General features: G+C 54.1%; 5 non-coding genes across 5 annotated transcripts; all 5 read right to left on the reverse strand.

The window, feature by feature from the left end:
- Positions 1-2,009: 2,009 nt before the first annotated feature.
- On the reverse strand, positions 2,010-2,081 carry TRNAQ-CUG (transfer RNA glutamine (anticodon CUG)). The gene has a single exon. It is a non-coding gene; the product is annotated as a tRNA-Gln (tRNA).
- Positions 2,082-4,331: 2,250 nt separating this feature from the next.
- On the reverse strand, positions 4,332-4,413 carry TRNAS-AGA (transfer RNA serine (anticodon AGA)). Its single transcript has one exon. It is a non-coding gene; the product is annotated as a tRNA-Ser (tRNA).
- A 7,683-nt stretch (positions 4,414-12,096) lies between these two features.
- On the reverse strand, positions 12,097-12,168 carry TRNAQ-CUG (transfer RNA glutamine (anticodon CUG)). The gene has a single exon. It is a non-coding gene; the product is annotated as a tRNA-Gln (tRNA).
- A 1,400-nt stretch (positions 12,169-13,568) lies between these two features.
- Positions 13,569-13,640, reverse strand: TRNAM-CAU (transfer RNA methionine (anticodon CAU)). The gene has a single exon. It is a non-coding gene; the product is annotated as a tRNA-Met (tRNA).
- Positions 13,641-14,418: 778 nt separating this feature from the next.
- TRNAS-AGA (transfer RNA serine (anticodon AGA)) lies at positions 14,419-14,500 on the reverse strand. Its single transcript has one exon. It is a non-coding gene; the product is annotated as a tRNA-Ser (tRNA).
- Positions 14,501-22,002: the final 7,502 nt, after the last annotated feature.

Below are 22,002 nucleotides of genomic sequence, written 5' to 3' on the forward strand. Positions count from 1 at the left end.
AGCAAAGAGAGGAGAGGGCTTCTAGGAGACATTCAGTTAAGAAAGTTAGGATACCTGGCTGGAGTGTGTGGGGATGGGTCAAGGGCTACCAGTTCAAAATAGAAAGCAGAGGTATATTTAGTTAGATATTGGAAAGGAAGCTTTTCCCCTAAGAGGACTGCGCTACTGGAACAGTTTGTCCAGAGAAATTTATGAAGCCATTTGAGGGGGCTCGAGGTAGATCATTTTTAGGTCCATTCCATCCCAAAGTGATTCTAAGAATCAAAGGATTTTGGGTTCTACAAAGAGAAAGAAAAATGCCTGAGATGAAAGAGGCAGGGACCTGATCAGCAGCGAGGCCTGGCAAGTGGCCACTCCCAGGAGTTTGGATGTTTCACTAACAAGGAATGTTTGTGGCCCCACAGGGCTCTGGGACCCAGCATAAAAGGCTGCTCTGCTGCAGGCTCTGCATCCTGGTCTCTGGCCTCCCTTTCCTCTAGGAACCAGGTAAGCCTGAGCCTGCTCCATCCCTCCCTGTGGGCTGAGCTGCTCTCATGGAGGCTGCCCGGCTTGATCCTTGGGCTGCCTCAGCTGGGCCCTGGCACAGAAGTGTTGGAGGGCCGTCAGCCTTTCCATGCTGGGGGCTGGGGCCTGCTGGGAAGAGGGGGCTTTGATCCAGCAGAAGGGGATCAATGGGGCTCAGCCTCAGGGGGATGTGTCCAGCAGAATTTGCACCTGCCCTGGTGTAACAAAATGTGCCAGAGCACGCCGGGACATTGTCTGACACGGCCATGTGTGCTCTGGAGATGGGCTGTGACCAGTCTTTCCACAGGGCCCTTAAAGCCACTGTGCTGGCTCCTCTTGCTGGAGTGGGGCGGCCTTCCCGTGCCGTGCCACTCGCAGGGCAGCAGGAGGGTGGTGGGAGCTGTAGGCACAGAGTGTGTGTTGGAGACCAAATGTGTCCCTGGCGAGAGTTGAGGGACAGAGAGACAGAGTGATGCTGAGGCTGGGTGGTGCTCTCTGCTCTGTGTTGCAGCTTTGCCTCCCGCACCGAGAGATGTCTTGCTGCAGACCCTGTCCCCCACGGCCCTGCGGCCCCTGTGGCCCAACGCCCCTTGCCAGCAGCTGCACTGAGCCCTGCAATGCCCGCTGCGCTGACTCCACGGTGTACATCGAGCCTTCGCCGGTGGTGGTGACCCTGCCGGGCCCCATCCTCAGCTCCTTCCCTCAGAGCACGGCCGTGGGATCCTCTCTGTCAGCTGCTGTGGGCAGCTCCCTCAGCACCGCGGGGGTTCCCATCTCTTCTGGGGGCTCCCTTGGCCTGGGGGGCTCAGGCCTGTGCCTGCCTTTCTCCCGCTGCGGTCAGATCTGCTGAGGCCGGCGCATCATCCCCGTTCTCCTTGGCAGACGGGCCCATCTCTTGCCCTCTCTGGCCCCCCACACGTCTTCCTTGGTCTCTGTTCTGTGCCACCGCTTTTGCTCCTTCTCATTAAAGCCTTTGTGCAGCATTGCTGGAGAGTCGTGGTCCTTTGTTCTCCTCCTCCCTCACCTACCCCCTGCTCTGCCAGGGAGATCCTTCCCTCTGCCATGGTAACAAATGGAAGCCCAATGATGGAACACTGCCCAGTGCTGGTGGAGCTCCTTGAATGGATTGCAGAGCAATAGAAAGGAATTGGCACGGAAAAGAGGAAAAGGAGCCACAGAAAAAAGGATCAAGAAAGGAGCAGGGGACAGGGGTTGGGCCTACCAGTAATGGCACACAGAATGCCCTGCTGTTCCTGTGGAAATGATCCAACCTGGAAACATCTGTCCAGAGCGTGTATCCCTGTCTCCAGTTTTGGATGCCTCCAAGACAGGAGGCAGAGGTCCCAAAGCAGAGTCCTGTGCCTGCCCCATTGGGAGTGGGTGTTGTGCAGCTCAGGTGCTGTGTGCTGGATGAGAGAAGAGTGCAGAAGTGCAGCAGCAGCAGAGGAGAGGGCTGAGAGTGTGTGCATGCTGAGGGCAAGCATGCTGAGGCAACCAAAAGGCTCAGGTCCCACTGAGATTTGAACTCAGATCACTGGATTCAGAGTCCAGAGTGCTCACCATTACACCATAGGACCTCCTGCCCAGCTCACCTGGGGCCCCTGTGCTCAGCCTGCCTCAGCCTTATGGCCCCACACAAGGCTGCCTGCCTCTCCACTGCTCTGCACATCTCACACCACCTGCAGCCTTCCTGCACGCCCCACACACACTCTCCCATCACACCAACCTTCAGGCCAACAGCACCACAGCTCCCTCCAAGCCTGACATGGCCTCTCGTACACGTGCCACGCTTCAAAGCACCCAACATCTTCTCTTTCCCAAATGGCAACAAGCCCTTTCTCACTCAGGCACACTTACCTGCCCAAGTTACATTCACGCACCACAAGCCCCCTTGCCTTCTCTTCTCCAGACCAAGCCACTCCAGCTCCTTAAGGACTATGGAGAGGGAAACTTTGCCCCATCTCTACAGAAGCTCAACAAAGACCCTCTGCTGATCTTAGCAAAGGGGCTGGAGCAGCAAGGACAAAGGACAGCTGACACACCAAGGGCAGAGCAATGACTGACCTCCAGCTCCTGTGAGGGAAAAGGTCACTCACTGACTATGCTGCACAGCAAGGAGGGCAGAACCCTCTCTGGAAACTATTCCCACCCGCAACGAACTAGTCTGCGAGGCATCTCAGGAGGACACAAGTCCAAATGCCTGCTCAAAGCACGGCTGGAGACAAAGCAAGGACAAGGCCACTCAGTGTCTCAGCCCCATTGCAACCCCAGCCTGATGCCCAGGTGTGGAGAAGCACAAAGTTCTCCCACTTGGCTGCAGAGTCTCACCACTCTCTGGGAGTCTCTGCAGGATTCACGGCAGCTCCTGCATTTGGCTTTTGCCAAGGCCGACCTGGCTCAAAGCCAGCACGTGCCTGTTGTCATTATATTGCAACGCTTTCATGTTGTTGTCTCTTCATTGTAAGAGTTTCATACCTTTTTGATGTTTCTCATACCAACTGCAGCTCCTGTAAGCGCTTAGTCTTCTTTCTTCTCACAGGAACTAACTGACTCTAGTTTGCTCTCAGCTAACTAATCCACTATTTTATATCACTCTTCTTTATATTGGCTATAGCTGTGGACTGTTAAAGTCAGGCCTGCTGTTAATCTTCAATAATTAGCCCAGCTGCAACTCCTTAGGGTAAGATTACTTTCTATGCTACATTTATTTTCTTATATTCTATCCCCCTACATGTGCCTGCTGGGCTGGGAGGTGCCCAGAATCCTGGGCAGGATCCCAGGCTGAGGGGAGCAGGAGCAGCGGCTCAACTGCTCTGAGGAAGAACAATTGCAGAGGGAAGTGGCCACGCTCTTTGGGAGCAGGAGAGGCCGGGCCATGTAGAGGGAAGAGGAAGGCTGTGGCCAGCATCAGCCAGAAAGCTGGAGCCAAGCAGCGTCAAAGCTGTTGGGCAAGGCAGGCTGAGTGCAAAAAGTGCCTTAGCAGAGGATGGTTTGCATCCATCGACCTCTGGGTTATGGGCCCAGCACGCTCCCGCTGCGCCACTCTGCTCCTCCTCATGCCTGCCTGCCATTGCCCTCAGTGCAGCCTCATGCTGCCCGCCACTGCTGCCCCTCACTGCTGCCCTTCCTCTCTCATCCGCCTCCCCCACCCTCTGAATACACACCCTGACCATTCACCTCCCTTCAGCCTGCTCTTTGCACCTCCAGTGCCTGCCCTTGCCCTTCTCACACACCTCCCGCACACACCCCTGCACACTCACTGCCCCTTCCACACCCACCCTGACCCTGCACCTGCTCAACCCACCCTGCACACAGCCTGCAGCCTGCCCATCCATCAGCCCACCTGAAACCCACCAACATCCTCACACCTGCAGCCCTCACCACAAATACACCTGTGCTCCCAGCACGCTGCACCACTGCTCCTGCCCAACACTTCAGATCTCTGATGGCCAATGACTGACATGGGTTGCCTTTTCGACCCATGCAAAATTAATTGCCAGCAAAAAGAACTCTCGTCTTCTGGTTCTGCAAATTCTGCCTTTCCAGCTCAATGCTGCTCATGGTTGCTCTGGTGCAAAAGCTCTGAGTTCTGGCCACTTTGTGCCAAGCAGGATTTCAAGCTGAGGATCCTTGCATTTAACACTTGGTGCCACTGGGAGGGGATGAAATGCTCAGTGTTCCAGTCTGCATTTCCCCTGTCCTTCTCCATTGTTGGGGCTGCAAGTGCAGGAGCCCTGGGGCAGGTGCAGCTGCTTTCCATGGCACCCACCTGTGGGTGCTGCCTGTGCCCCTGGTCAGATGCCCGCAGCCCAAAAGGGGCGCGTGCCCGTAGTTGGCGGGATTCGAACCTGCACGGGGAAACCCCAATGGATTTCTAGTCCATCACCTTCACCACTCGGCCACAACTACCTGCTCCAGCCCTGCCCTGCTCATCACCTGCCCTGGGCCAACACACCCACACCCACGCACTGCTGCACAAGGCTCCTCTCAACAAACACTGCTGCACGTGCCTGACAAATCACTCCCAAGCCAGCAGCAAAAAACACTTTGCATATTAAACAAATATCAACAAAAAACTGCCTGGGCAACATTCACTCTCCTACTTACAGGAAACTTAAGGCACAACAAGATAAAACAACCAACAACAAAACCAAACAAAATCCATGTAATCAAAACAGAAATCAACCAACAACTATCGAAAACAAGGTGTTGTGTGTGGTACTGTATCTATGTGTATGAATATCTGTGTGTGGGTGTGACAAAAGACAGTGAGGGCAAGGATATTAAGGAACACAGGCTAAAAGATTGACAGCACTCACACTTAACAGTATTTTAACTCAACTTATACCTATAACCCAACTAATATAATGCCCTTTAAATTTGACAGAGTAAAAGCACTTTATAGCATTTAACTTCACTTACAACTTCAAAGTTATACTTAGCAAAAACAACACTAAGCACCATTTAGGTCAATCTATATCTGGAACTTAACCTCCCTGACAGGCCTAACATACTTAGATCTCCAAGGTACTTAGACATCCAAGAAAGCATTTCTCCCAGATTTGCCATAGCAAATACATGCAAATGTGCATGCACACAGACATGAAGAGTCGGTACAAGCAATGTACCTGTGAAAAACTCCCCTCAGGGGTCAGTGAAACACTCACTTTGGATGCCTTTGCATCTCCCCAAGGGGGAAGGGTCAGGCCTCATAGAGTGAGGGTATCAGCCCTGGACTCGTCCTTCTTGGGCAATCCTCCAAGTACAGCAACCCTGAGAGTTCACTGGCTGTGAGAGCCGTCCCACTCAGGGCCATTGCTGGTCACAGCCTGCTGTGGGCCAGGAGAGCTCAAATGGTCTCATTTTGGGCCACTCTTCATAGGGTTCTTAGAGAGTGGGCTTTAGTCAGATCAGGGTTTCATCCTGGCCACAGTTTGTGTTGGCACTTTCTTTGAAAGTGTGAAACACAAATGTTGTGACATTCAGGAAAGAAAAATATTTTCTAAGACTGGTCATTTTCAAGGGGAATTTTCAATAGTTGCATTTACACACCTAAATACAAAGTGGATGATTGTGTGTGTGTCTGTGTGTGTGTCTCTGTGTGTATGTGAGAGAGAGAATAGATAATGGAATGAATGTTCTCACTGTGAATTTGAAATTAAGTCCATGCTGTGACTGTAGGCCAAGTGACAAAAACTTTTGTATCCTTCTCATTTTGTATCCATATACTTTCCATACTGTACACTTCTCAATGCACAGCCTCCCTATAAAACATTAAATATTTCAAATCAATATTCTATTTCTGCTACATCCATTCAGTCAGTAACAGATTGAAACTTCCTGTCAAATTCTGTTGAAGCCGCACTGCTGATACCCAGGCATGAAAAGAAGAGCTTTTCTCCTTTCCAGCCCACAATGCTGTACTCACACCATTGACACAACCACACATCACTAATGGAAGAGACAAGACTGATTTTGCTGTGTTTTTATGAAGAAGCTTTGACCGGAATGACATGTCCCTCAAAATATCTGAAATAATTCTCACAAGGAACAGATTAGCGCAGGGCGCTGCAGGGCTGTGATCTCAGGGTCCAGACTCAAGTACAGTGACCAATGAGGTTTGGTGCTCTGGTGTAATTTCTGGGAGTTCTTAGTGCAGCTGCTGCTAAGCGCAGGACAGCAGCCAGTGCTCACTCTGGCAGGGCAGGTGGTAGGTGAGGGAGGAGGAGAACAAAGGACCACGACTCTCCAGCAATGCTGCACAAAGGCTTTAATGAGAAGGAGCAAAAGCGGCGGCACAGAACAGAGACCAAAGAAAAATGTGTGGGGGGCCAGGGAGGGCAAGAGATGGGCCCGTCTGCCAAGGAGAACGGGGATGATGCGCCGGCCTCAGCAGATCTGACCGCAGCGGGAGAAAGGCAGGCACAGGCCTGAGCCCCCCAGGCCAAGGGAGCCCCCAGAAGAGATGGGAACCCCCGCGGTGCTGAGGGAGCTGCCCACAGCAGCTGACAGAGAGGATCCCACGGCCGTGCTCTGAGGGAAGGAGCTGAGGATGGGGCCCGGCAGGGTCACCACCACCGGCGAAGGCTCGATGTACACCGTGGAGTCAGCGCAGCGGACATTGCAGGGCTCAGTGCAGCTGCTGGCAAGGGGCGTTGGGCCACAGGGGCCGCAGGGCCGTGGGGGACAGGGTCTGCAGCAAGACATCTCTCGGTGCGGGAGGCAAAGCTGCAACACAGAGCAGGAAGCACCACCCAGCCTCAGCATCACTTTGTCTCTCTGTCCCTCAGCTCTCGCCAGGGACACATTTGGTCTCCAACACACACTCTGTGCCTACAGCTCCCACCACCCTCCTGCTGCCCTGCGAGTGGCACGGCACGGGAAGACCGCCCCACTTCAGCAAGAGGAGCCAGCACAGTGGCTTTAAGGGCCCTGTGGAAAGACTGGTCACAGCCCATCTCCAGAGCACACATGGCCGGGTCAGACAAAGTCCCTGCTAGCACTGGCACATTTTGTTACACCAGGGCAGGTTCAAATTCTGCTGGACACATCCCCCTGAGGCTGAGCCCCATTGATCCCCTTCTGCTGGAACAAAGCCCCCTCTTCCCAGCTGGCCCCAGCCCCCAGCATGGAAAGGCTGACGGCCCTCCAACAGTTCTGTGCCAGGGCCCAGCTGAGGCAGCCCAAGGATCAAGCCGGGCAGCCTCCATGAGAGCAGCTCAGCCCACAGGGAGGGATGGAGCGGGCTCAGGCTTACCTGGTTCCTCGAGGAAAGGGAGGCCAGAGACCAGGATGCAGAGCCTGCAGCAGAGCAGCCTTTTATGCTGGGTCCCAGAGCCCTGTGGGGCCACAAACATTCCTTGTTAGTGAAACATCCAAACTCCTGGGAGTGGCCACTTGCCAGGCCTCGCTGCTGATCAGGTCCCTGACTCTTTCATCTCAGGCATTTTTCACCAGTTTCACAGCACCAATATTGAAAATTATTAATGTGTGTCCCAGCTTCGCAAGGCTATGTGACTTGCGGATCCCCAGCCTGTTGATAGGGTGAATTTATATGTAATTTCATAGTGTCTATAAGTTTCTGTCACTTGTTCTACTGGATGGTTAATTGTGCTCCAGTTACAGTTAAATTCCGCCATGAAGTGACACCTCAGCTCATCTCTCAGCACCTTTCAGTGCAGACACTCAGGCTCATCCTGAGTGTAATTTCTTCCATGTGTTATCACAGATATACAGAAGACTGAGGGTCAGGTGAGGCACAAAGAAAACCCTGCACAACCCCATAGTGGGGAAGAGACCCAACTGTGCAGGGTGGGGGCAAAGCTCAGGGGCAAGGGAAGTCCATGTTGTCCTGAAAGGATGTCCCCTGCAGGCCTGAGTGACAGCCATGGGGAACTTGCTTGCAGTCACAGGCTGTGCCACAGCCTGGTTTTGTGATCAAAGAGATGCTGTGTCCTTCCCTGAGACAGACCCACAGCCACACTGACCTGCTTTACTCAGCGTGCTCATCCCAGGGACAGAGACCTGGCTGGTGCCTTTGGGGAAAGAGCTGAGGGCAGGGAGCCCATGGCTGTTGTTTTCTGGCTCTGGGATGGGGTTTCCCATTCCATGCATTTTACATTTCAAAGGGACATGGGATCAGTCTCCCAGAGCAGCAGAGCAGGTGTCATCGTGATGTGGAAGAGCTGGGAAAATCCCTGAGCTCCAGGCAAACCTGAGTCACCCAGTATGGACTTCAGTGGACTGGGTGCTGCAGACTCAGGCGCTCAAGGGATAACAGAGCTCACACCCTCAATGTTCTGCTGCCATGAAGGATATTTCCCCACCTTGTATTCCCAGTCATGGATCACCTGGTGCTTGTCTGCAATCTCCTGCATTTGCTGTCTCCCCTGGCAGGGTCTTTTGGGGGCACCTCAAGGACTGTAATGACTCAGAGTACCCCACAGCAACCCCAGCAGGTCTGTGTGGAGCTCTGGAGCTCTTGTGCTCCTGTCAGCTGCTCTGGGCAGATCACACTGCCCCAGTTCCTCAGCAGGCTCTGGGCCTTGTCCTGCTGACTCTAAGCACAGACACAGCTTACAAAAGAGGACACTACACCTTGTACAGCTCTCTGAAGCCTGTCCTTTGTCCTGCCCCAGGGAATACTGGCATTTTTTCTTGCCACTTGTGATTTCTGCCTCTTGCCCTGTGACAGTGCAGCTCTCAGGAGAGTTTGCCTCCATTCTCTCCAGAACTGCCAGGGGTGGTGGAAGCAGCAGCTCCATGTCTCCCTCCACCCCTGGCTCCTCAGTGCAGGCAGCCCCAGTATCATCTCCTGCTGGTCCTCCCCATCGAGGCCCTGGGAGGTTCAGCTGTAGGAGCCCTTTCCATCTCCTGGTGGCCTCCTGGGGGTGCAGGGCATCCCTGGAAGTGCTGCTCATGGGACAGGCACCTGTCTGACAGTGGCAGCGTTCAGAGGACAATGGGACAAGGCCCACAGCTTCTGGGGCAGCTGGGAAGTTTGTTCTTCTCAGAGAGGAAGCAAAGAACTGCCACAGGTCTCCCCCACTCTCCATTATCCTGGGTTGCCCTGCATCCCCTGGGCCCGCGAGCAGTCACCTAATGGCAAAGCCTTGTGAAAGGCTGCAGCTGCAGCAGCACAGGATTACTTGAACATCCAAGTTGATCTCAGACTGGTCTTAAAACATCTGGGATTGCCCCTGACAAAGGCAAAATATTTCATAGGAAAGAGGCCATGTGCTGTGGTATCCCTGGAATGCCAGAGTCCAGGGCACTGTGTGCACTCATTTCCACTTCAGCATGATTCAGGGTTTGCCTGAAGCTCATGGATTTTCCCAACTCTTCCACAGCTCAATGATTCCCACAGGCTCTGGGAGACTGATCCAATATCCCTTTGAAGTGTGATATTAGGTGAATGGGCAAATGATGCCTGCCCCAGGAAAAGGAGCCATGAGCTTTGGGCTCCCTGCCCTCAGCCTCTGCCCCAAAGCTGCCATCCAGATCCTGACCTCAGGGCTGGACACACTGAGCAAAGTGGGTCAGTGTGTGTTTGGGGAAAATGGGTCAATTTGTCTTTCAGGGAGAGATGCAGTCATGCCTTTGATCACCTTCCTACGTGTGGAATTCCTTGTTTTCTGGAGGATCCCAACTTCCCAAGCTGAAGCCAGAGCTCTGGTTGTCAAATGCCAAGGTCAGGGCAATCCCAAACCTGGACACAGCCTAGTAGGCCTTGAGTGGAATGAGAGCAGCCCTGTGGAGGGGGACCTGCAGGTTCTGGTGGCTGAAATACTGAACATGAACCTGCACTGCCAGCGAGCAGCCCAGTGCAAAAATCCAATCTTATTCTGGGCTGCATCCAGAGCCGTGTGGGCAGCAGGTTGAGGGTGGGGATTGTCCTGCTCTACTTGGCTCTCCTGACACCGGACCTGGGGTACTGCCTGCAGCCCTAGGACCCACAGCCTACGAAACACACGGGCTTGCTGCTGTGGGTCCAGAGGAGCCACAAAGAGCACCAGGCAGCTGGAGCCATTAGCCCGTGAGAACAGGCTGTGAGAACAGGCTGAGAGGATTGGGGTTGCACAGCAAAGAGAGGAAAGGGCTTCTAGGAGACATTCAGTTAAGAAAGGGAAGGATACCTGGCTGGAGTGTGTAGGGATGGGTCAAGGGCTACCAGTTCAAAACTAAAAGCAGGTGCATTTCGAATAGATATTGGGAAGGAATCTTGTCCTTGGAGAGGCACAATAACTTGGAATAGGTTGTCCAGAGATATTTTAAAAGCCATTTTAGAGGAGTCGAGGTAGATGATTTTTAGGTCCATTCCAACCCAAAGTGATTCTAAGAGTCATCACAGGAGTTTGGGTTGTACAAAGAGGAAGAAAAACACCTGAGATGAAAGAGGCAGGGACCTGATCAGCAGCGAGGCCTGGCAAGTGGCCACTCCCAGGAGTTTGGATGTTTCACAAACAAGGAATGTTTGTGGCCCCACAGGGTTCTGGGACCCAGCATAAAAGGCTGCTCTGCTGCAGGCTCTGCATCCTGGTCTCTGGCCTCCCTTTCCTCTAGGAACCAGGTAAGCCTGAGCCTGCTCCATCCCTCCCTGTGGGCTGAGCTGCTCTCATGGAGGCTGCCCGGCTTGATCCTTGGGCTGCCTCAGCTGGGCCCTGGCACAGAAGTGTTGGAGGGCCGTCAGCCTTTCCATGCTGGGGGCTGGGGCCAGCTGGGAAGAGGGGGCTTTGTTCCAGCACTAGGGGATCAATGGGGCTCAGCCTCAGGGGGATGTGCCCAGCAGAATTTGCACCTGCCCTGGTGTAACAAAATGTGCCAGTGCTAGCAGGGACCTTGTCTGACCCGGCCATGTGTGCTCTGGAGATGGGCTGTGACCAGTCTTTCCACAGGGCCCTTAAAGCCACTGTGCTGGCTCCTCTTGCTGAAGTGGGGCGGTCTTCCCGTGCCGTGCCACTCACAGGGCAGCAGGAGGGTGGTGGGAGCTGTAGGCACAGAGTGTGTGTTGGAGACCAAATGTGTCCCTGGCGAGAGCTGAGGGACAGAGAGCCAGAGTGATGCTGAGGCAGGGTGGTGCTCCCTGCTCTGTGTTGCAGCTTTGCCTCCCGCACCGAGAGATGTCTTGCTGCAGACCCTGTCCCCCACGGCCCTGCGGCCCCTGTGGCCCAACGCCCCTTGCCAGCAGCTGCACTGAGCCCTGCAATGCCCGCTGCGCTGACTCCACGGTGTACATCGAGCCTTCGCCGGTGGTGGTGACCCTGCCGGGCCCCATCCTCAGCTCCTTCCCTCAGAGCACGGCCGTGGGATCCTCTCTGTCAGCTGCTGTGGGCAGCTCCCTCAGCACCGCGGGGGTTCCCATCTCTTCTGGGGGCTCCCTTGGCCTGGGGGGCTCAGGCCTGTGCCTGCCTTTCTCCCGCTGCGGTCAGATCTGCTGAGGCCGGCGCATCATCCCCGTTCTCCTTGGCAGACGGGCCCATCTCTTGCCCTCCCTGGCCCCTCACATGTCTTCCTTGGTCTCTGTTCTGTGCCACCGCTTTTGCTCCTTCTCATTAAAGCCTTTGTGCAGCATTGCTGGAGAGTCGTGGTTCTTTGTTCTCCTCCTCCCTCACCTACCAACTGCTCTGCCAGAGAGGTCCTTCCCTCTGCCATGGAAACAAATGGAAGCCCAATGATGGGGCATTGCCCAATGCTGGTGAAGCTCCTTGAATGGATTGCAGAGCAATAGAAAGGAATTGGCAGGGAAAAGAGGAAAAGGAGCCGTAGAGGAAAGGATCAAGATAGGAGCAGGGGACAGGGGTTGGGCCTACCAGTAATGGCACACAGAATGCCCAGCTATTCCTGTGGAAATGATCCAACCTGGAAACATCTGCCCAGAGCGTGTATCCCAGTGTCCGGATTTGGTTGCATCCAAGACATGAGGCAGTGGTCCCAGAGCAGAGTCCTGTGCCTGCCCCATTGGGAGTGGACGTTGTGCAGCTCAGGTGCTGTGTGCTGGATGAGAGAAGAGTGCAGAAGTGCAGCAGCAGCAGAGGAGAGGGCTGAGAGTGTGTGCATGCTGAGGGCAAGCATGCTGAGGCAACCAAAAGGCTCAGGTCCCACTGAGATTTGAACTCAGATCACTGGATTCAGAGTCCAGAGTGCTCACCATTACACCATAGGACCTCCTGCCCAGCTCACCTGGGGCCCCTGTGCTCAGCCTGCCTCAGCCTTATGGCCCCACACAAGGCTGCCTGCCTCTCCACTGCTCTGCACATCTCACACCAACTGCAGCCTTCCTGCACGCCCCACACAAACTCACCCATCACACCAACCTTCAGGCCAACAGCACCACAGCTCCCTCCAAGCCTGGCATGGCCTCTCGTACATGTGTCACGCTTCAAAGCACCCAACATCTTCTCTTTCCCAAATGGCAACAAGCCCTTTCTCACTCAGGCACACTTACCTGCCCAAGTTACCTTCACGCACCACAAGCCCCCTTGCCTTCTCTCCTCCAGACCAAGCCACTCCAGCTCCTTAAGGACTATGGAGATCGAAACTTTGCCCCATCTCTACAGAAGCTCAACAAAGACCCTCTGCTGATCTTAGCAAAGGGGCTGGAGCAGCAAGGACAAAGGACAGCTGACACACCAAGGGCAGAGCAATGACTGACCTTCAGCTCCTGTGAGGGACAAGGTCACTCACTGCCTATGCTCCACAGCAAGGAGGGCAAAACCCTCTCTGGGAACTATTCCCACCCGCAAGGAACTTGACTGTGAGGCATCCCAGGAGGACACAAGTCCAAATGCCTGCTCAAAGCACGGCTGGAGAAAAAGCAAGGTCAAGGCCACTCAGTGTCTCAGCCCCATTGCAACCCCAGCCTGATGCCCAGGTGTGGAGAAGCACAAAGTTCTCCCACTTGGCTGCAGAGTCTCACCACTCTCTGGGAGTCTTTGCAGGATTCACGGCAGCTCCTGCATTTGGCTTTTGCCAAGGCCGAACTGGCTCAAAGCCAGCACGTGCCTGTTGTCTTTATATTGCAACAGTTTCATGTTGTTGTCTCTTCATTGTAAGAGTTTCATACCTTTTTGATGTTTCTCATACCAACTGCAGCTCCTGTAAGCGCTTAGTCTTCTTTCTTCTCACAGGAGCTAACTGACTCTAGTTCACTCTCAGTCAACGAATCCACTCTTTTATATCACTCTTCTTTATATTGGCTAGAGCTGTGGCCTGTTAAAGTCAGGCCTGCTGTTAATCTTTAGTAATTAGCCCAGCTGCAACTCCTTGGGGTAAGATTACTTTCTATGCTACATTTATTTTCTTATATTCTATCCCCCTACATGTGCCTGCTGGGCTGGGAGGTGCCCGGAGACCTGGGCAGGATCCCAGGCTGAGGGGAGCAGGAGCAGCGGCTCAACTGCTCTGAGGAAGAACAATTGCAGAGGGAAGGGGCCGCGCTCTTTGGGAGCAGGAGAGGCCGGGCCATGTAGAGGGAAGAGGAAGGCTATGGCCAGCATCGGCCAGAAAGCTGAAGCCAAGCAGCGTCAAAGCTATTGGGCAAGGCAGGCTGAGTGCAAAAAGTGCCTTAGCAGAGGATGGTTTCGATCCATCGACCTCTGGGTTATGGGCCCAGCACGCTCCCGCTGCGCCACTCTGCTCCTCCTCATGCCTGCTTGCCATCACCCTCAGTGCAGCCTCATGCTGCCCGCCACTGCTGCCCCTCACTGCTGCCCTTCCTCTCTCATCCGCCTCCCCCACCCTCTGAATACACACCCTGACCATTCACCTCCCTTCAGCCTGCTCTATGCACCTCCAGTGCCTGCCCTTGCCCTTCTCACACACCTCCCGCACACACCCCTGCACACTCACTGCCCCTTCCACACCCACCCTGACCCTGCACCTGCTCAACCCACCCTGCACACAGCCTGCAGCCTGCCCATCCATCAGCCCACCTGAAACCCACCAACATCCTCACACCTGCAGCCCTCACCACAAATACACCTGTGCTCCCAGCACGCTGCACCACTGCTCCTGCCCAACACTTCAGATCTCTGATGGCCAATGACTGACATGGGTTGCCTTTTCGACCCATGCGAAATTAATTGCCAGCAAAAAGAACTCTCGTCTTCTGGTTCTGCAAATTCTGCCTTTCCAGCTCAATGCTGCTCATGGTTGCTCTGATGCAAAAGCTCTGAGTTCTGGCCACTTTGTGCCAAGCAGGATTTCAAGCTGAGGATCCTTGCATTTAACACTTGGTGCCACTGGGAGGGGATGAAATGCTCAGTGTTCCAGTCTGCATTTCCCCTGTCCTTCTCCATTGTTGGGGCTGCAAGTGCAGGAGCCCTGGGGCAGGTGCAGCTGCTTTCCATGGCACCCACCTGTGGGTGCTGCCTGTGCCCCTGGTCAGATGCCCGCAGCCCAAAAGGGCTGCGTGCCCGTAGTTGGCAGGATTCGAACCTGCGCGGGGAAACCCCAATGGATTTCTAGTCCATCGCCTTCACCACTCGGCCACAACTACCTGCTCCAGCCCTGCCCTGCTCATCACCTGCCCTGGGCCAACACACCCACACCCACGCACTGCTGCACAAGGCTCCTCTCAACAAACACTGCTGCACGTGCCTGACAAATCACTCCCAAGCCAGCAGCAAAAAACACTTTGCATATTAAACAAATATCAACAAAAAACTGCCTGGGCAACATTCACTCTCCTACTTACAGGAAACTTAAGGCACAACAAGATAAAACAACCAACAACAAAACCAAACAAAATCCATGTAATCAAAACAGAAATCAACCAACAACTATCGAAAACAAGGTGTTGTGTGTGGTACTGTATCTATGTGTATGAATATCTGTGTGTGTGTGTGACAAAAGACAGTGAGGGCAAGGATATTAAGGAACACAGGCTAAAAGATTGACAGCGCTCACACTTAACAGTATTTTAACTCAACTTATACCTATAACCCAACTAATATGATGCCCTTTAAATTTGACAGAGTAAAAGCACTTTATAGCATTTAACTTCACTTACAACTTCAAAGTTATACTTAGCAAAAACAACACTAAGCACCATTTAGGTCAGTCTATATCTGGAACTTAACCTCCCTGACAGGCCTAACATACTTAGATCTCCAAGGTACTTAGACATCCAAGAAAGCATTTCTCCCAGATTTGCCATAGCAAATACATGCAAATGTGCATGCACACAGACATGAAGAGTCGGTACAAGCAATGTACCTGTGAAAAACTCCCCTCAGGGGTCAGTGAAACACTCACTTTGGATGCCTTTGCATCTCCCCAAGGGGGAAGGGTCAGGCCTCAGGAAGTGAGGGTATCAGCCCTGGACTCGTCCTTCTTGGGCAATCCTCCAAGTACAGCAACCCTGAGAGTTCACTGGCTGTGAGAGCCGTCCCACTCAGGGCCATTGCTGGTCACAGCCTGCTGTGGGCCAGGAGTGCTCAAATGGTCTCATTTTGGGCCACTCTTCATAGGGTTGTTAGAGAGTGGGCTTTAGTCAGATCAGGGTTTCATCCTGGCCACAGTTTGTGTTGGCACTTTCTTTGAAAGTGTGAAACACAAATGTTGTGACATTCAGGAAAGAAAAATATTTTCTAAGACTGGTCATTTTCAAGGGGAATTTTCAATAGTTGCATTTACACACCTAAATACAAAGTGGATGATTGTGTGTGTGTCTGTGTGTGTGTCTCTGTGTGTATGTGAGAGAGAGAATAGATAATGGAATGAATGTTCTCACTGTGAATTTGAAATTAAGTCCATGCTGTGACTGTAGGCCAAGTGACAAAAACTTTTGTATCCTTCTCATTTTGTATCCATATACTTTCCATACTGTACACTTCTCAATGCACAGCCTCCCTATAAAACATTAAATATTTCAAATCAATATTCTATTTCTGCTACATCCATTCAGTCAGTAACAGATTGAAACTTCCTGTCAAATTCTGTTGAAGCCGCACTGCTGATACCCAGGCATAAAAAGAAGAGCTTTTCTCCTTTCCAGCCCACAATGCTGTACTCACACCATTGACACAACCACACATCACTAATGGAAGAGACAAGACTGATTTTGCTGTGTTTTTATGAAGAAGCTTTGACCGGAATGACATGTCCCTCAAAATATCTGAAATAATTCTCACAAGGAACAGATTAGCGCAGGGCGCTGCAGGGCTGTGATCTCAGGGTCCAGACTCAAGCACAGTGACCAATGAGGTTTGGTGCTCTGGTGTAATTTCTGGGAGTTCTTAGTGCAGCTGCTGCTAAGCTCAGGACAGCAGCCAGTGCTCACTCTGGCAGGGCAGTTGGTAGGTGAGGGAGGAGGAGAACAAAGGACCACGACTCTCCAGCAATGCTGCACAAAGGCTTTAATGAGAAGGAGCAAAAGCGGCGGCACAGAACAGAGACCAAAGAAAAATGTGTGGGGGGCCAGGGAGGGCAAGAGATGGGCCCGTCTGCCAAGGAGAACGGGGATGATGCGCCGGCCTCAGCAGATCTGACCGCAGCGGGAGAAAGGCAGGCACAGGCCTGAGCCCCCCAGGCCAAGGGAGCCCCCAGAAGAGATGGGAACCCCCGCGGTGCTGAGGGAGCTGCCCACAGCAGCTGACAGAGAGGATCCCACGGCCGTGCTCTGAGGGAAGGAGCTGAGGATGGGGCCCGGCAGGGTCACCACCACCGGCGAAGGCTCGATGTACACCGTGGAGTCAGCGCAGCGGACATTGCAGGGCTCAGTGCAGCTGCTGGCAAGAGGCGTTGGGCCACAGGGGCCGCAGGGCCGTGGGGGACAGGGTCTGCAGCAAGACATCTCTCGGTGCGGGAGGCAAAGCTGCAACACAGAGCAGGGAGCACCACCCTGCCTCAGCATCACTCTGTCTCTCTGTCCCTCAGCTCTCGCCAGGGACACATTTGGTCTCCAACACACACTCTGTGCCTACAGCTCCCACCACCCTCCTGCTGCCCTGCGAGTAGCACGGCACGGGAAGGCCGCCCCACTTCAGCAAGAGGAGCCGGCACAGTGGCTTTAAGGGCCCTGTGGAAAGACTGGTCACAGCCCATCTCCAGAGCACACATGGCCGGGTCAGACAAAGTCCCTGCTAGCACTGGCACATTTTGTTACACCAGGGCAGGTTCAAATTCTGCTGGACACATCCCCCTGAGGCTGAGCCCCATTGATCCCCTTCTGCTGGAACAAAGCCCCCTCTTCCCAGCTGGCCCCAGCCCCCAGCATGGAAAGGCTGACGGCCCTCCAACAGTTCTGTGCCAGGGCCCAGCTGAGGCAGCCCAAGGATCAAGCCGGGCAGCCTCCATGAGAGCAGCTCAGCCCACAGGGAGGGATGGAGCGGGCTCAGGCTTACCTGGTTCCTAGAGGAAAGGGAGGCCAGAGACCAGGATGCAGAGCCTGCAGCAGAGCAGCCTTTTATGCTGGGTCCCAGAGCCCTGTGGGGCCACAAACATTCCTTGTTTGTGAAACATCCAAACTCCTGGGAGTGGCCACTTGCCAGGCCTCGCTGCTGATCAGGTCCCTGACTCTTTCATCTCAGGCATTTTTCACCAGTTTCACAGCACCAATATTGAAAATTATTAATGTGTGTCCCAGCTTCGCAAGGCTATGTGACTTGGGGATCCCCAGCCTGTTGATAGGGTGAATTTATATGTAATTTCATAGTGTCTATAAGTTTCTGTCACTTGTTCTACTGGATGGTTAATTGTGCTCCAGTTACAGTTAAATTCCGCCTTGAAGTGACACCTCAGCTCATCTCTCAGCACCTTTCAGTGCAGACACTCAGGCTCATCCTGAGTGTAATTTCTTCCATGTGTTATCACAGATATACAGAAGACTGAGGGTCAGGTGAGGCACAAAGAAAACCCTGCACAACCCCATAGTGGGGAAGAGACCCAACTGTGCAGGTGGGGGCAAAACTCAGGGGCAAGGGAAGTCCATGTTGTCCTGAAAGGATGTCCCCTGCAGGCCTGAGTGACAGCCATGGGGAACTTGCTTGCAGTCACAGGCTGTGCCACAGCCTGGTTTTGTGATCAAAGAGATGCTGTGTCCTTCCCTGAGACAGACCCACAGCCACATTGACCTGCTTTACTCAGCGTGCTCATCCCAGGGACAGAGACCTGGCTGGTGCCTTTGGGGAAAGGGCTGAGGGCAGGGAGCCCATGGCTGCTGTTTTCTGGCTCTGGGATGGGGTTTCCCATTCCATGCATTTTACATTTCAAAGGGACACGGGATCAGTCTCCCAGAGCAGCAGAGCAGGTGTCATCGTGATGTGGAAGAGCTGGGAAATTCCCTGAGCTCAGGCAAACCTGAGTCACTCAGTGTGGACTTCAGTGGACTGGGTGCTGCAGACTCAGGCACTCAAGGGATAACAGAGCTCACACCCTCAATGTTCTGCTGCCATGAAGGATATTTCCCCACCTTGTATTCCCAGTCATGGATCACCTGGTGCTTGTCTGCAATCTCCTGCATTTGCTGTCTCCCCTGGCAGGGTCTTTTGGGGGCACCTCAAGGACTGTAATGACTCAGAGTACCCCACAGCAACCCCAGCAGGTCTGTGTGGAGCTCTGGAGCTCTTGTGCTCCTGTCAACTGCTCTGGGCAGATCACACGGCCCCAGTTTCCCAGGAGGCTCTGGGCCTTGTCCTGCTGACATCTAAGCACAGACACAGCTTAGAAAAGAGGACACTACACCTTGTACAGCTCTCCCAAGCCTGTCCCTTGTCCTCCCACAGGGAACTCTGGCATTTCCTTTCTTGCCTCTTCTGATTTCTGCCTCTTGCCCTGTGACAGTGCAGCTCTCAGGAGAGTTTGCCTCCATTCTCTCCAGAACTGCCAGGGGTGGTGGAAGCAGCAGCTCCATGTCTCCCTCCACCCCTGGCTCAGCAGTGCAGGCAGCCCCAGTATCATCTCCTGCTGGTCCTCCCCATCGAGGCCCTGGGAGGTTCAGCTGTAGGAGCCCTTTCCATCTCCTGGTGGCCTCCTGGTGGTGCAGGGCATCCCTGGAAGTGCTGCTCATGGGACAGGCACCTGTCTGACAGTGGCAGTGTTCAGAGGACAATGGGACAAGGCCCACAGCTTCTGGGGCAGCTGGGAAGTTTGTTCTTCTCAGAGAGGAAGCAAAGAACTGCCACAGGTCTCCCCCACTCTCCATTATCCTGGGTTGCCCTGCATCCCCTGGGCCCGCGAGCAGTCACCTAATGGCAAAGCCTTGTGGAAGGCTGCAGCTGCAGCAGCACAGGATTACATGGACATCCAAGGTGATCTCAGACTGGTCTTAAAACGTCTGGGATTGCCCCTGACAAAGGCAAAATATTTCATAGGAAAGAGGCCATGTGCTGTGGTATCCCTGGAATGCCAGAGTCCAGGGCACTGTGTGCACTCATTTCCACTTCAGCATGATTCAGGTTTGCCTGAAGCTCATGGATTTTCCCAACTCTTCCACAGCTCAATGATTCCCACAGGCTCTGGGAGACTGATCCAATATCCCTTTGAAGTGTGATATTAGGTGAATGGGCAAATGATGCCTGCCCCAGGAAAAGGAGCCATGAGCTTTGGGCTCCCTGCCCTCAGCCTCTGCCCCAAAGCTGCCATCCAGATCCTGACCTCAGGGCTGGACACACTGAGCAAAGTGGGTCAGTGTGTGTTTGGGGAAAATGGGTCAATTTGTCTTTCAGGGAGAGATGCAGTCATGCCTTTGATCACCTTCCTACGTGTGGAATTCCTTGTTTTCTGGAGGATCCCAACTTCCCAAGCTGAAGCCAGAGCTCTGGTTGTCAAATGCCAAGGTCAGGGCAATCCCAAACCTGGACACAGCCTAGTAGGCCTTGAGTGGAATGAGAGCAGCCCTGTGGAGGGGGACCTGCAGGTTCTGGTGGCTGAAATACTGAACATGAACCTGCACTGCCAGCGAGCAGCCCAGTGCAAAAATCCAATCTTATTCTGGGCTGCATCCAGAGCCGTGTGGGCAGCAGGTTGAGGGTGGGGATTGTCCTGCTCTACTTGGCTCTCCTGACACCGGACCTGGGGTACTGCCTGCAGCCCTAGGACCCACAGCCTACGAAACACACGGGCTTGCTGCTGTGGGTCCAGAGGAGCCACAAAGAGCACCAGGCAGCTGGAGCCATTAGCCCGTGAGAACAGGCTGTGAGAACAGGCTGAGAGGATTGGGGTTGCACAGCAAAGAGAGGAAAGGGCTTCTAGGAGACATTCAGTTAAGAAAGGGAAGGATACCTGGCTGGAGTGTGTAGGGATGGGTCAAGGGCTACCAGTTCAAAACTAAAAGCAGGTGCATTTCGAATAGATATTGGGAAGGAATCTTGTCCTTGGAGAGGCACAATAACTTGGAATAGGTTGTCCAGAGATATTTTAAAAGCCATTTTAGAGGAGTCGAGGTAGATGATTTTTAGGTCCATTCCAACCCAAAGTGATTCTAAGAGTCATCACAGGAGTTTGGGTTGTACAAAGAGGAAGAAAAACACCTGAGATGAAAGAGGCAGGGACCTGATCAGCAGCGAGGCCTGGCAAGTGGCCACTCCCAGGAGTTTGGATGTTTCACAAACAAGGAATGTTTGTGGCCCCACAGGGTTCTGGGACCCAGCATAAAAGGCTGCTCTGCTGCAGGCTCTGCATCCTGCTCTCTGGCCTCCCTTTCCTCTAGGAACCAGGTAAGCCTGAGCCTGCTCCATCCCTCCCTGTGGGCTGAGCTGCTCTCATGGAGGCTGCCCGGCTTGATCCTTGGGCTGCCTCAGCTGGGCCCTGGCACAGAAGTGTTGGAGGGCCGTCAGCCTTTCCATGCTGGGGGCTGGGGCCAGCTGGGAAGAGGGGGCTTTGTTCCAGCACTAGGGGATCAATGGGGCTCAGCCTCAGGGGGATGTGCCCAGCAGAATTTGCACCTGCCCTGGTGTAACAAAATGTGCCAGTGCTAGCAGGGACCTTGTCTGACCCGGCCATGTGTGCTCTGGAGATGGGCTGTGACCAGTCTTTCCACAGGGCCCTTAAAGCCACTGTGCTGGCTCCTCTTGCTGAAGTGGGGCGGTCTTCCCGTGCCGTGCCACTCACAGGGCAGCAGGAGGGTGGTGGGAGCTGTAGGCACAGAGTGTGTGTTGGAGACCAAATGTGTCCCTGGCGAGAGCTGAGGGACAGAGAGCCAGAGTGATGCTGAGGCAGGGTGGTGCTCCCTGCTCTGTGTTGCAGCTTTGCCTCCCGCACCGAGAGATGTCTTGCTGCAGACCCTGTCCCCCACGGCCCTGCGGCCCCTGTGGCCCAACGCCCCTTGCCAGCAGCTGCACTGAGCCCTGCAATGCCCGCTGCGCTGACTCCACGGTGTACATCGAGCCTTCGCCGGTGGTGGTGACCCTGCCGGGCCCCATCCTCAGCTCCTTCCCTCAGAGCACGGCCGTGGGATCCTCTCTGTCAGCTGCTGTGGGCAGCTCCCTCAGCACCGCGGGGGTTCCCATCTCTTCTGGGGGCTCCCTTGGCCTGGGGGGCTCAGGCCTGTGCCTGCCTTTCTCCCGCTGCGGACAGATCTGCTGAGGCTGGCGCATCATCCCCGTTCTCCTTGGCAGACGGGCCCATCTCTTGCCCTCCCTGGCCCCCCACACGTCTTCCTTGGTCTCTGTTCTGTGCCACCGCTTTTGCTCCTTCTCATTAAAGCCTTTGTGCAGCATTGCTGGAGAGTCGTGGTCCTTTGTTCTCCTCCTCCCTCACCTACCACCTGCTCTGCCAGGGAGATCCTTCCCTCTGCCACGGAAACAAATGGAAGCCCAATGATGGGGCATTGCCCAATGCTGGTGGAGCTCCTTGAATGGATTGCAGAGCAATAGAAAGCAATTGGCAGGGAAAAGAGGAAAAGGAGCCGTAGAGGAAAGGATCAAGAAAGGAGCAGGGGACAGGGGTTGGGCCTACCAGTAATGGCACACAGAATGCCCTGCTGTTCCTGTGGAAATGATCCAACCTGGAAACATCTGCCCAGAGCGTGTATCCCAGTCTCCAGTTTCTGATGCCTCC

This window comes from Zonotrichia albicollis, chromosome 9 (genome assembly GCF_047830755.1).
Source record: "Zonotrichia albicollis isolate bZonAlb1 chromosome 9, bZonAlb1.hap1, whole genome shotgun sequence".
Taxonomy (NCBI): Eukaryota; Metazoa; Chordata; class Aves; order Passeriformes; family Passerellidae; genus Zonotrichia; species Zonotrichia albicollis.